This window comes from Platichthys flesus, chromosome 6, assembly GCF_949316205.1.
Source record: "Platichthys flesus chromosome 6, fPlaFle2.1, whole genome shotgun sequence".
NCBI lineage: Eukaryota > Metazoa > Chordata > Actinopteri > Pleuronectiformes > Pleuronectidae > Platichthys > Platichthys flesus.
In genome coordinates this window covers 11,976,444-11,991,525 of record NC_084950.1, presented here as the reverse complement: position 1 = coordinate 11,991,525, position 15,082 = coordinate 11,976,444, and the positions used below count along the sequence as shown (strand labels likewise).

Sequence of the window (15,082 nt, the reverse complement as noted above, 5' to 3'; positions counted from 1 at the left end):
GCCTGTTGTGAACACGTCTGACTGGAGAATCTCTTCCTGTACTCTTAATGTGTAAATGGTAAACTCCAGAGAAAGTTCAGACCCTATTGTGAGGACATTTTCTGGAGTTTCATGTTTGAAATCCTGCTAACAGACAAACAAACAAACGGCAACTAAAAAAAACCTCCACAACGGAAACAAACATGATTTACAAGATTGCAGAGGTTTTAAAATTGTATAAAGAGGAGTTATGTTGATGCTTTAGAAAACTAAGTGAACTGGAAACGTCTAAAGATGATATCTAGGCTTGTAAAAATCGTACTAAACTAAGCATATACACTTCCCCTAAAGTGAGCAAGGTCATAAACATGCTCGGAATCTGCACACACAACATAAACACAATAAACTCTATCTCACTGTAATGTACAAAGTTTGGAATCTCATCCTCTTTAACCAAAAAAGAACACGCGTGTGGCGTTGCAGTGTACATGCTGCTGGTTCATGGCCCTCACAGCGGAAAGGAAGACAACTTTGAACTGCAAGTCAGAGCCCTGCAGTGGACCAGGGCCGCGTCCACAGAGTAGAAGGGGCTGGGTCACTTCCCTTCCCTGTTCGTATGGCCCCATATGTGCTACAAAATAATGGGAGGAATCGGACAACCAGCAGAGCGGCCGCCACCGCCCCCTCAGCTGTCCTGGTTCACATGCCTTTCTGAGACAGACAGAAAAACAAGGATATCGCAGGCCAGGCCTCCTTCCTGCCGCTCGCGGGAGGAGTGACGGAGTCTGTCCAGCTGCAGGAGAGTCCAGTCCAGTAGCTTCCTTCCAGTAGCTACTGGACCTTTAGTCAGTGGTGCAAAGCTGTTACACCCAGGCCTACTCTCCGTCTTTACTATTATTGGAAACATGATGGTAGTCAAGATGAAATGGCGATAAAGGTTGTAAGCGATGTTTCAAATCACTTATTTTGGCACCGGATAACGCGTAGTTAACAGCTCCATTACACAGAGCTTACTAGACTTTGAAGAAAGTTCACTTAGCACACACTTCAATTGTTTGTCTGCTTGTGATGTTTCTCCTTAAATTATCTCTACAGAAAGCAGGAGAATTTAAATCTCTAGCGAGCGAGAAAAGATCTACAATACAGCATCAGGAATTCAATACAGTGGGGTATATTAGCAATCATGGGAGATCTTTTGATCTAGTAAATTAGATTATAATGTATTCCTTTGATTTATGTATGTCTCATTGAGATTCAGTTAAAACGCAACTCAGCAAAGAGATGTCTTTCTTAACTTAATTTTCAACTTCATCAGTTTTGCTTTTACACATGATTCAACTTAATAATATCACTATGGGATTGTGCGGCAACATAATCACTTAATAAAACCGCTTTTCTACCATCCATCACTGTTAACCCTTTTCCGATGGTCAAACAGACCCACTATCATGATCTTGGTCAAAATACTGCACGGTAGACACGGGTTTTTATCGTCTTCTGCTCTGATTGGCACTGACGGAAACATGACTTATGGGTGAATAGCCTAATTTCCTCTTCTATATTTTTGGCAGGCTAGATACAGATACTACACTATTATGCGCATTAACTTCTTGCTATGGCGCGTAAATAGCCATGAATGTTTGTGTACTGTTGTACTGCCCATTGGGAATGTTTCATTCAGATCGTGCAAGATGCAAGCAAGGTTTTCGAACTAACTCACCAGGTGAAATAAAACAAAGGAAAGCCAAACTCCTCTACTTACAATAGAAAAGGAGTCAATTACTTTTTTCAGCATGTTTACAAAAAACACAGATTTTGGTGTAAAAGAGGCATATTAGGAAATGTCTGTAGCATGTAAACAACATTGAGAAAGCAAGCTAAAAAATTATAATGACCAACTAAACCACAGGACACACATATTTGGGTTATACGTCTTGTTAGTGTAGCCCACTCACTTGTGAGAAGATGCACAGTGTGACTCTGTGGTTTCTTTTGCACTCCAGAAAGCCAAAGAGGGAGGAGGTTACATCTCAGAAAAGTGTGAAATGACTTGACTTCTCAAAGTCATCACCTTTGCTCCACCACATGCTTCCACAGTCTATAGCATCCCAAACCACACATTGTGCATGTGCTAACCTCATTAGATTGAATTATAGGTGACAAAGCCAGTAACCGAGGGAAAATCAAATATTGTATGGTGCTTTATAGAAAAAAAAAAAAATAGCAACAAGTACTACAAACTGAATGAGCATTTAAAGGTACAATATATTGCCCCGTAAATTATGGCAAAGAACAGTTAAGCAGATATGACACAGTCAAAAGGCCACAAAAAGGAACGTCCCGTTACTTAACAAATAATTAAATTGAGAATTTCTCTGGGTTTGAACATTGTCAAAAATATTTTGTATAATGTAAGTACATATATCAAACAATATTCAACACAGGTCATTTTAATGAATAATTTTTACATACAATATATTTCACTCTTATCTCCCTTCCCTTACGACCCTGGAGTAGTGCTCGTGTCACAACAGGCATACAGGACCTTTATTGCAGTTAAGCTTATTTTACCGAAACGGTATGGTTAGGTTTAACATAAAAAATACTTGGTCAGGTTTAGGAAAAGGTGGTGGACTTCCTGGAGCTTTGTTGTCACGCAGTTAAGGTTGTTGACCGGTCATGGGTAAAAGAGACAATGATGACTATTGGTTTCAAATGGTAAAAGAACAGTGGTCTCCTAATTCTTATGTCCTGTCGACCCATCTATCATCCCAATCCGTCTCCTAACGTGAACTTTAGGGCTCTGCACACTATGTCAGCTGACTTCCTGCTTTACTAGCATCATAATTAATATGGTCACTAGAAGTCAAATGATAAACATGTAACTATGGGTCACAGTATACTGCTTGCACGGATGCCCTTTGGGGTCATTTCTTAGAGGCGCAGAGTCCCTATTTTGTCCTGGATGCACCTCTGTGTCAACAGTGGACACCATGGATTTGTTTGTTTGTATTCAGAGTCACAGTCGGCGAACAGTATGGATGTGTAGTGAGACGCGGCCCATGCAGGATCATAGTGTTGAAAGCAGATTAACAGCAGATTTAGAGTGCGGCCCTGGCCGAGGAATCCTGCTGATTCTCCTGTGTGGTCCAGGTGTAAAAGGGGTGAATGGACCTCCAGTCAGTCCTTGTTCGGAGGAGCAGGGGAGGTAGGAAAAGACAGTACGGCCTTAAGCTGCTCTGCCCCGCTCAGCAGCACATGTGCTGAGTGAGCCGAACGCGGTGGCTTACCACCAGAGGTCTCAGGCAAGGGCAGGACAGTTGAAAGGTCACTGGTAGCTGTCTTGCTATACAAACATTGCCTCAGCGACATTTACCCTCTGAGCTTACATCAAGCTGTTAGAGGGCCGTTTTTTATGGGGAAAAAACTTTCCCCATATTTATAATAAACAATATCAGAAAATGGTGTTGTTGTTGTACATTTGAGTGGCTGTCAGTCACTCAAATGTACAACAACAACACCATTTTCTGATATTGTTTATTATAAATATGGGGAAAGTTTTTTAAGATAAATAACCAAAGCATTCTTTGACATCTGAAAATTTAGTTTTAATGTCCTTGCAGTGGTTGAAGGTTTTAAAGAAAACCACATAATGTTAAACAATGAATACATGTTTGTCTGAGACCCGCTGCTAGTTCTTGACCACAATAGCTCACAATCACACCATATGAACATCCTGTCTAATATGAGACGCACAAGCATGAAAATGTGACGCATAGTGAACCAAGGATCTATACACCGTGACGCCCCCATACTCCGGATATTTGCTGGTATGATGACCTAATAGCCATAAACCAGATACAGAAGGAAACAATATTTTTTATAAATCATTTAACATGACTTGAAAGTACTCTAAATAAAAGTTTTCTGCTCAAAGTTTATAGTTTAAGGTCTCGTTGTGGGCTTTGTGCACAGCAAAGGAAATAATCAAACAGTATATTCGCATTAATGTGAAGTTTTCTTTACCAAAAAAAAGAGAAAAACAACACAAGACTTGGCTCTTTGGTCTCCACAGGACAGTCTTCAGTGAACTGCGGTCTAAAACATTATCTGCCAGGCTCAAGATTCTGCATCCAACCTCCAGGTCTCACAGGAGAACGCTGGAATCTCCATATTGATGCTCCAATAAACAATGAATCATGTTACTAAGGGTCAAAGACAAAGTTGAGTTTACATAAAACCCAATTTCAAGCATTAGATTCTCTCAAGATACAGAGTTAAAACAAACTATAAAAAAACAAAAAGGATAAGACAGTTACCTATCTTATAAAATTAAATTTCTAATGTTTCAGCAGCTAATAATAATTACAACCAAACCACCTAACAATCCGTATTTAATCCTACCTAAAGCAACTGAACTTCAATCACACTTGTCAAATGTTCAGTAGTAATAAAAAAAACAGCCCTTTACAGATGCGGCTTCACTGCTGCACATTGAACAATATCAAATAATACAAAACCCATAAAAAAAATAGATTTATAATCATGTGGAAAAATTAAAAATGCACAAACCTATTCTGAAACAATTGTAATATCCATAATTGCTGTGATGTTAAAGCTGAATTTGCAATATAAAAGAACATCTCGGCTTACCGAACAATCAAAGAAACACTATCCTCTTTATTGGCCCGAGAATATTCAGCTTCTATCTCTTATTTTTCATTCAATACATCCTTGGATTTCAGCTTTCTGGTGTTTTGTCCTCCTTGGAGAAAAAAAAAAAACGTCCTGGGAGGAGGAGAGTGGAGGAGAAAAGACTTGCACTCAGTGATTCAGAGGCATCGTGTGAACGCCAGCATTCTCCCTCTGACAACCAGCCTTAATTGCGGATCCAACTCGCCCACACACTCCACATTTCTCCTGGAAGGAGAAGCTGAGACACTGATACTGAAGTGGGATGAGGAGTGCAGTAAAAGATGCTGCAGCTGCCCATTCCTCGCTACGTCGCCACCTCTCATTTCTCCCTTTCCCACCGAGAACTTGTGCTGAGACGCTGACAACACGCACTTCGGCAACATTTACAGGGACATGCAAACATAACATGTAACAAGGCTAAAACCTTTAATAAACACTCGCAGTCATCGAGGAAATATCAGCTATCGCGCATTATTTTGTCTTCCTGTCCTTGATTAAATGATAGAGGGCAAAATCTCATGATTATCATGTTATCAAACCTCTCCCAGGGTGTTTGTGTAATGGAAGAGGCAAAGGTTAGAGCGACAGTTCAACCGCATGCATAGTAAAGACATTCACGACGGCTCGCTCCGCGCCTTCAGGTTCTTGCTCAGTCTAATACACATCATAAATTGTTGAGATGATATTCATTTCGGCAGCGTGGAAAGAATCCCTCATCCACACATTAGACATAAGAGCTCACGTGATGTGGATCATGAGCAACAAGGCCCCATTACTGACGAGGCCTGGGGCAGCGCAGAAGCTAATGACTGCAGATTGGAGGGTGCTTTATGCTTTGCTTTAGAAATCACTGGCAGCCAGCTGGTAAGGTAATGTGCATGCCATCGGAACAGCGGCAACAGCAAATGGGCTTTGAAAAAGCTACAAGCGTGCAGAAACAACTCGTGTCCCAGAGGACTGACTTTAATAGGAGCATTTTGTTATTGGTTCAGTTCATACAGCAAGTTGTAAAATATTGATTACTGACATCAACGCAAAGAGATCATTTCTAAATGGGTGAGTGTAAATAACTCGAGGAAGAAGCAGCTTTTAAGGACTACGTGAATTGGCTGGATCCGTTCGATAACACAAACCACACTTTACAAGTTGCAACACATCAGGCAACCATAAAGAAAAAAAAACTCCCAAAGATAACCAATGTTACATTTTGCTATTCTCTGCAGCAACCAGCTCCTTATGAACAATATTAATGAGACAAGTAAGGTTGTAGGCGTACACCAGAAACATTTGAGAAGGTCAGGTTACCGCTGGCCGCTGCTCGCTGTGGCCAGAGGTTAAGGTCAAACACCGAGAAAAAAGAGACGGACGAGAGATTCAAAGAAGCACCACTAACAGGCTCCATGAACCAAACCTGACTGTGCAACTTATCCGACATGTACCGTGTAACTGACTGCCACTTAAAAAAAGAAATTTAAAAAAAATGCGATGGTGAGGTGAGTTTGTGCTGTGACAAGACTGTCAAGATTAAAGATTACCTCTTAAATATTTCAGCTGTGCTTTTTTAAGCCTATTAAATTTTAAATAAAGCCACAACGGGTTGTTTACTATATATTCAGGAAGAAGTTAAAAAGCCAAAACAAGGTTTGATTTCCTGTTTAATAGATTTTTTAAGTTGGTTGCAGACTTAAGGAGAACACTGGGAGCAGCGTGCATGGCTACAAGCGAGTGGAGAGACAGGCTGAACAGTACCATCTACATCTCAACACCACTAACTTCAAGCCAGGAGCCAAACTGGCACCAGGCTCTAGCACTCGTGTCTAAATTACAAATATTAGTAAGTGGAATTAGATGTGTAGACTTAAAACAAAAGGAAAGTGGTCACATGCGTTTAAAGAAAATATTGTGCTCAACTTTCTATCACCATGACACACTCATGGTGTGTGTGTGCGTGTGTGTGTGAAGTGACGGCTCCACTGTGTTATTACACACACTGATTACTATTTTCCCCAAGCGATGCGCCTGTTTGACAAAGTACACTCAGGTTCACACTTTCCACTACAAGGACTTTTACAGACACAGATCACCGAATGGGAGTTTTTTCTTTTTTCCCTCCTGTTTCTTGGGAAGGAGCGTGTTACCGGATCAATCCTGGAAAAGTTTCTCGTTATGATTCGGATTGTTATGAACACACAGAACACACGCGGAGGACCACAGCTCGAACCGAGGATCTGCCCACGAGGACATGTTGATGCTGTCTTCTGTCGGATGAACAGATAGATAGATAAGATGAGGAGTCTCCCCCGGCTCCTCAATCCCTCTCTACATCTCCCTCTTGCGCTCTCTCTCACTCTCTCTCCCTCTCTCTCCCTCTGTGTCGCTGCTGCCACACTCAACACTGCCACATTGTTTCTATTTCCGTGTACTCACCTTCGCTCCCGCTGGATATAGACACTCTATATCGGTGGCTCCGCTGGATAAACGTAATTTCAGTGCGCATTTACACGCTGACTGCTATTTTAGGGGAGGGGGGGGACGCTGACAAACTCAGAGAAGCCAGTCTTCCTCTTGTCACCGAGACTCCTCCCCTCATCTGACGAGCTGCCTCCCTATCCCTCCCTCTCTCTCTCTCTCTCTCTCTCTCTCTCTCTCTCTCTCTCTCTCTCTCTCTCTCTCTCCCACACACGCACACACGGAGTCAAAACATTGGAACAACTTGGAAAAGTCCCTGATTAGAACCAAGAGGTAAACAAGGCAATAGAGAGTCTCAGATCTGTTTTGCACAATATTGTTATTAAAATGAAATACTCTGCTGTGGTTTGATTCCTGTCACATTCTTCATAACAACAACTGTGTCCCATGGGCGCAGAGTAAATCAAAACTTGTGGAAACTTTAACTGAATTAACTAATAATAATAATAAAAACAAGTTCAACGAGCCTCAATCTGAAGCCAACTCTTTAACTGCGTTAAAGTACAGTCTGTTTCTTTGGAGTCTGACTAGTCCTTTTTTGGTGGTGGTGGGGGGGGGGGGGGACAACTTTCAGCCTCATCACATTAGACACGTTTGACGTCATATCTCTAAGACAACAGCGATGGAATTCGGGGGTGGGAAGGACGCGCCCTCAAGCCAATGGGAACCCGCAGCGTCTCTTCGGGAGCCAATAGGATGAGGAGGAGGGCGGGCGCTGGTTGACGTGCGCATGAGCGTGTCACGTGTGGACATGTGCAGGATCAGAGGAGGTGTGGTGGTCAGCTCAGACTGTGCGCTGGCATGTAGGAGGAGGCAGGTGCGAGTGAAAGAGCAGTCCACTGGATTATGTATGAAATATGGTGGGGAAGAACATGTAGTCAAGTTTGGACAGGGGACTACAGAAGCACATGGACAGTGGAGAAATGCAGCAGGTTCAACCAGGAGAGCTTAAAGTCTCCAAACTGATCTCTGGTTGAACTACATAGTCATTTGAAACTATGGCCTCTGTTGTATATAAACACCTTTAAAGTTGATGTGCATGCGTAAGTAATCAGTTTGTTCCAGGTTCCCCTGTCTTCACAGATTTTATAATATCTTCAGAACTTCCATTCTCCGGGTTACATGGGGGGGGGGGGGGGGGGGGGGGGTATTTGTAAAGTATTGTCCCATGATGGCATGGTCCATTAAGGTTTCAGCAGAGCCGGTTTTCATCTGAGTGCGGAATATACATAGACTTGACAAAAAGTGAAGCCAAACCATTATGCCGCCCCCTTGTTGTTGGCTTCAGTAAAGCTCATAAATCCTACCTCCTCCATGTTAAGGACGATTCATGCTGCGTCGAGGCTACCCTGTGTGTAAACACGTAGCCTACGCACAAGGCACAGTTTCTATGCTGTTGTTGAGTGTCTTACGGGGTCTGGTCAGGCGTCTCTGTTTTCTTCAGATGAATGGCGAGCTTTACCAAATGGATCGTGTTGGAGTTGGAGCTGATAGATGTTTAAGAGGAATTACTTTATCTTAAAGAACTGCAATGAAGAAAAGAAAGACTTTGTCCTTGGACTCAATTAAAAAATGGCAGCAAGTCTGCCAGAGATGCGATGCTACCAAGCGACCAATCAAAGCTCTTGCTGTCTGGGCAACCTAGTGAGTGCCCTCTAGGTGAATTGCAGCATATTTCAATACAACAGGACTAACAGGAAGAGGGAAGGCTTTATGTAAAGGGCCTCTGACCGTTTCCGTTTAAATAAGTTCTGAGCTGAACATGCCCTTTTATCATGTTAATGCTGCAACCCTAACAATGTGGATACGTTTTCAAGTACATATAGTTTACTCAAGCATTTTCCATTAGGTGCTACTTAGTCCAACATTTCAGAGGGAAATATTTTATTCCACTCCATTTATTTTACAGCTGTAGTTACAGCAGATTAAGATTTTATCTACAAAATTTAAGATGAGCTCATAAATATGATTAATCAGTAATTTAATGGCAACATTCCAGTGGCTGAATAGTAAAACAATGCATGATTATTTGGGCTTCCGCTCCTATAATGACATCCAGTGTCATTATGCTGTATGCGCACTAATGAAGGAGAAGGGTTTTCACAAAGTATTGCTGCCGCTGTCTCCAACTCATTTGTATAAGTCTAGTATAGTATAGTCCCTGGTGTATTGAGCTACCTTTTTCACCACTTAGTCCCAGTCCCACAGGAGAAGGTTGTGTCTCGCCTTCCTCATCCCTCCTGATTGCTCAGGGCTCTAGGCCAGGAATTCACAACTGTCCTTAATGACTTTTAATGCCTATACGAAACACTCGCCGCATTAATACCCACACTGCACTATACGTTTGTTAAAGTCTCCATAGGTATGTCATAATCTGCAGGAACAATCCATGATAATGGTGGACTTTAAAGACCATTGCTTGTAGGCATCCAGATTTAGTGTCTGTATTGTCCCCCTCTTGGCTCCTGGCCATGCACTTGTTCAGGTTAAATGAGGTCCTTCTTTATGGCAACATGAGGTGATGTGTTGGTTGGCTCTTCCTGCAGTTTGCTTGTGCCTTGGTCCTCTTTTGCTTTACTGTGCAAAAGAACAATATTAAAGGAGCCAGACATTTCAACTGCTGGCTTTTAAAAGGCCAGCCGAGATAGTGTATAATTATCATTTGGTCCATTGTTGTAAATGGCAGCTGTAGCAAACTCTAAATGACATAAAAATAGTGTGTACCTACTCAAGAAGAAGAAGAAGAGTAGATGCCAAACCAAAGGGCAGTGCTACTGTTCTCATGGTAGAGACACAGATGCTCCCATCTGCTTCAGTCCTCATTTTGCACCACAATGCACTATATGTGTATTTGTTATTTGTGGAGGTTTTAAATGTCCTCAGTTGTCTTTTTTTTAATGAAGTCATTAGTACAAAATGAGAGTTTGGGCAATTTTTCGCTGAAAAAGGCATATTTTCAATAATATCTGTAATTTTTATAGTTATTACACTATTATACCAAATGAATTTCCTTTCTGTGGGGGTGGCTTAGATTGTATTCCATGGCACCCAGAGGGGCTTTTATTTTAAAGATGTTGCACCGAACAACAACAAACGAGTGATTTCCCAGTCCTTCAGCGTGATAGAACTGGCTTACTGAAAACTGATGACTTTCTGAAATCTCATTTCCATGATTTCTACAAATCGAGACACGCTGCTACAGCATCGCAAGAGTAATATTACAAAAATGTAGCAAACATTTTTATTTTCTCTACAGTTTTCTAAAGAGTTTCCACAATAAAACCATAGACACTCTTTAAGGATGACATGAATGCTCTCCAAAAGTGAAGCCAAAGCGTCCCTGGTGGCTGGCTTCACTGTAGGTCATAAACCCTGTCTGCTCCGAATGATGTGTAAAATGTTATTTTGTCGCTCTGCAGACTGTGGCTCAAATGAGCAAGATGCTAGCATTCGTAACTTGGATATATTGGCTTCGTTTCTGGGTAGAGGGAGGATGAGGACACTTTGTCCATCTTTGTATACAGTCTATGTTTAAAACCATATTAGCAACATTCCTTTCAATAAAAGTAGCATAGCATGACATTATTTTTTAATGAAAACAAGTAAATCAACATCCTCTTGAACATGAATGTTATTTGGCTCTTTCTTGGGCATCACACAGTGTGTAACAATAGTCGTGACACAAAACAATTACAGCCCCCAGCTGTTTCCTTGGAGTGTTTTCAATCAGTAAACTTTCTGCTGTGTAGTGGTTCTTTGGGAGTTCAGCCTGATGCCAGCTGACAACAGTTCAGATCCAAGCTGCTCTCAGCATCTCCTTTAGCACCTCCTTTGCCCAGCCCACACTCCACATCTTCCCAAAGTGATGGCAACCATAAAATAAAAAAATGTGATGCTGGCAAAAACACAACCAGCCCAATGGCAGTGGTTTACATTAGCTCATTAGGTTTAACTAGAATGTGATGCAGTGGACTAAAGTATGATGCAGTATGTGTTGTTAGATCATTTCTCAAATCCACATAATCGCAGATGTATCAAACCTGACGTGACATTAGCTCTAATTGGCATCACATTTCCGTCACGTGGAAGCAGTCGAGACCCTCGGTGACGCCTGTGTCTCACCTGTTTGTTGTTCTTGCTGCTGCTGCACAGACACCTTCACAGAACCTGCTGTTCCGACCTTCTCCTGAGAGTATTAACTTTCTTTGTCTCTCCTTTGCGTTCTACCTGCAAGACGTCCTCTTCTTTCTGCTGGCTTTGTTTCACTCTGCCCATCGATTTACATCAAAGCCAGACCAGCTGGCTTTGTGATGCTTTTCCCTCCGAAGCCCTGAGAGGCTGTCTTCACACCCTGTTCCTCCTCTTGTCCCTCTGTCTCTCTGCCGGCAGAGAGCAATGAGAGTGGACCCCCAGATGGACATGGACATGTCGGGCATGCGTTATGTGATGGGGCTTGGCTCAGGGCTCTCTGCACCAGCCACAGCTGTCAGTCATAACTCCAGAAGGTGTTGAGGATTTTTCTTTCCTCGCTCAGGAGGATAGACAGAATACAAAACTGTCCTTTCTCTGAAAACAGGCTAAAGTTTCAGAGTTAATCATTCGTAAGTTTATGTCTGACACTTATTTCGTTTAGATCAAAATTAGCATTAAAAGGGCATTTTTTCACGTTGATTAAAAAGGCAAGTTTCTTTCAACTTTATTCATCAAATGTCCATGTGAAGCAGTTTGCCTTTTTAAATTAAGGCGAAAATTAACTATAAGACAAAGTAAGCCATGTATTTCAACAAGTTGCAGGGAGATGCCAAATAACGGTTTGTTCTAGCAGGGCTTTGATGCGCGACAGCTGGCATTTCCAACATTACTCCAGACCACAAATAGACCCAGACACTGTTTCTCTCCAATTAAAAAAAGGGCCTAAAAACACACGTCTCATGCAGCCAGCTTTATTAGGCTGTACGAGTCAAGTTTGATCTATAATACGAATGTGGGGGGAAAGAAATAGATGTTTATTTTGTAAATGAGAAAAGCACGAGCAGATCACTGAGTCACACAATTTTCTGAGGCGGCAATCTCACCATCGCGATCTGCTGAAATAACATTTCATTATCTGAGGCTCATTAAAAGAGCGTCTCTGAAAAGCCCTCAACGGCCCTCACCCATCCCGTGGTCCTCCGCTCGCCACACACACACCACACGTTCAGTCACGAGACGAATTCTGCCCACAAATATCACACCGCGGCTACAGTGAGAAAACGACTGTGATACAATAATGTCCTCATTACATACGCTGTTGGAGTTTCTGGCTAAAGCATGCAAATGTATTTGTGAAGTTTAATACATATAAGATAATAAGCTCCGGATAATGATGGTTTCAAAGTGCGGAAACTCTCCATCCACAGTGATTATATCATATTTACAGGGAGAAAAAAGTCTCCCAACAAAGTCGTGTCTGTGCAGCGGCGTGTTGGATAATCAAGATCAAGATCTAAAAATACCCTGTGTCTCAGAGTCTGGATCTCGTCTCTTATTACCCACTGTAATTAAAAGTAACCACGGCCTGTCGGCTGCAAACAGCGTAGAATAGCATGCAACTGTTAATGCAGAGGAATGCCACTTGAAATGACCCTCCCCCCCCATGATATCAGTGAGCTGGGTGAAGTGGAGCACGTAACGCAGAGCTCCGGTGACTGTGGGTGAGTAGGAAGGTGACCAGTTTGCTGCAAGGGTCATCAGCCGTCAGAGGAGCCTCTGCGAGTCAGGGCGGTTTCCAGACAGGTTTTAACGACAGGAGTGACTTCTCTGGTGTTGTCTGATCTTGTTTTTCTCATCTCACTTCTGTGCAACTCTGACACTCCGCCGTGTTTTGTTTTTTTTGTCGAGCGCCTGTGCTTTTCCCGAGGCAGAGAACGACAGCACCACAAAGGTCCCTGTGATGAGCTGCATGATCTCTCTGGAGATTAACCCATCTCCCGGGTCTATTGATGTATTCTCCTCTGTTTATCACAGCGCTGAATGCTTGTGACCTGCGAGGCGGAGTCGTCCAAGTGTCCATCTTGTCTTGTATGTTTTATGGGTGTACAGAAATCCATGCAGGTAATAACACACGCTCTTTAATTATCCCCAATATTCACATGAGCCTATAGCTCCATTTATAAAATCTTGTCTCCATCATCTGTGGGCTCATTAAATATTGAACAAGGTCAGGAATGAAACTGCTCTTACCATTATTCATTTTGTCCCTAATTTCAAGTATTATTCAATTAATCACCTCAAATGATTCACAGTGTCAGAGGTTGCTGGGTAAGATGAGTCTATTTTGCAAGCACACAAATTGCATAGAATAAAAGGAACAACAAACTTTCTCTAAATTTCTTCCCTCTGCTTTTTTTTTTTTAATTAAGAGAGAGCTGTAATTTCCTTTGGTTGCATTTACATTTAAAAAAAAGAAAAGGTTCATGATGCCTTAATGCCTGTTCTGGCTTTTAGGAGGATAAAACTTTTATGTTCTATGAGGCGTAACGATCATTTTGTACTAGGGCATTTCACTGTCGGCTAATTTCACAGATTTTCTGACTTGATGATTGCATCATAAGCATATCCCCGTTGTGTGTGTTTGTGTGTGTGTGTGTGTGTGTACGTGTGATTTCCTGACATTGCCAGAGCCAGTCAGCAGGTGCCATCACTTCTCATTCCCACCATTTACAGTGTAAAGACATGTCGAGGACAAGCACGATCGAGGGAGTCTGCCAGAGGGAATGTGTGGGAGAGACCACTCCTTGGCGTTTTAGCGACGACTCCACATCAAGCTAATGCTACCGTAATTCACTTTGTCAGACTGTATGGCAAGGAGGCTAAAGATATCTGGATCCACTGTCACTGTTCACCTGTGGGCAGTATTTTAGAGCAGACGGTTTTCTCCACTCGGCTCCAAATGATGTTCAGACCTTGTTTAACTGATAAGTGAAAAACATCATCTATTTTTTTTTTTTTTAAAACAATTTTCCTCTCACACTAACTTTTGCTGTTACACTGCTGCCTTTGCAGGCTGAGCTCAATTTCACATGCATATTCCCTGACAATGCCCCGGTACAGCACACTTGATTTCTGAAAAACCTACCCTCATGCAATTGATGGTAGGTGCCCAGGTCTCGCTGAGCATTATGACTCATAGCATGCGTAGAGCAGCTATGTAACTCTAATCCTCAAGAGATAATTTGGTATTCATGTTTTACAAATGTGCTTGAGAAAAAAAATCCCTAATTCTTTTTGGCAAGTGCAGTCGAGGAAGTGGCAGCAAGCATGTCATCCGCCGTGAAAAGGCGGCGGCGTGTTTGGGTAGCACCACGCTTTGTCTCCTGAATTCAGCCTGAGAGACACTGCCATCATCAGCCCCCCTTTTGTTGCAGACTTTGTCTCTTCCAGTATTTTACTGGTTTCTCAAAGGTAAATAGAGGCTTGACTCAGAGGGGCACATGCAGTTTTCCTACAACAGGTAATAAATTTGCGTGTCAGGCCTGCGCGTCACAGATTAAACATGCTTTGTTTAGGATGATTTATGGGCGCGATGTCGTGCTGGGTGCACTTGGCTGCGAGGAGCTGAGGGTTTGATGGCGGTGAGGGGGTAGCAGGTGGGGCGGTGGGTTGTTGAGTGTCAGATTTGTCTTACAGGAAGACTGATCTGTAGCTGCTCCGAGGGTGCCCACTGCAACACACACCCCTGTCATTAATCACACACTGCCTCGGAGTACAGAGTGCTTTGTCTTCCCCTCTCTCACCAGTGCTGCGAGCTGTCACCGCGCTGAGGGAAAAAAAGCTCACTTCAGAACAAGTATCAAGAAGTAGAAGCTGCCGGTGCTGTGCCTTCTGAAACCGTGGGGTTCGTACTGGGTGTATTCTCACAGAGGAAAGATATTAACTTGCAACTCTAAAAAAACAGGAG

The 15,082-nt window shown here is 42.5% G+C and overlaps 1 protein-coding gene across 5 annotated transcripts in view; it reads right to left on the bottom strand.

The window, feature by feature from the left end:
* The window catches only part of mef2aa (myocyte enhancer factor 2aa), a 60,166-nt gene extending 48,629 nt beyond the window's left edge, over window positions 1-11,537 (bottom strand). For 4 of the 5 annotated variants that reach the window (XM_062389541.1, XM_062389543.1, XM_062389539.1 and 1 more), the window contains exon 1: window positions 11,266-11,537. The gene's annotated coding sequence lies outside the window, so the exon portion shown is untranslated. Of the gene's footprint in view, window positions 1-7,101; window positions 7,247-11,265 lie in introns of those variants that run through there. The other variant, XM_062389540.1, reaches the window with a different exon arrangement.
* Window positions 11,538-15,082: the final 3,545 nt, after the last annotated feature.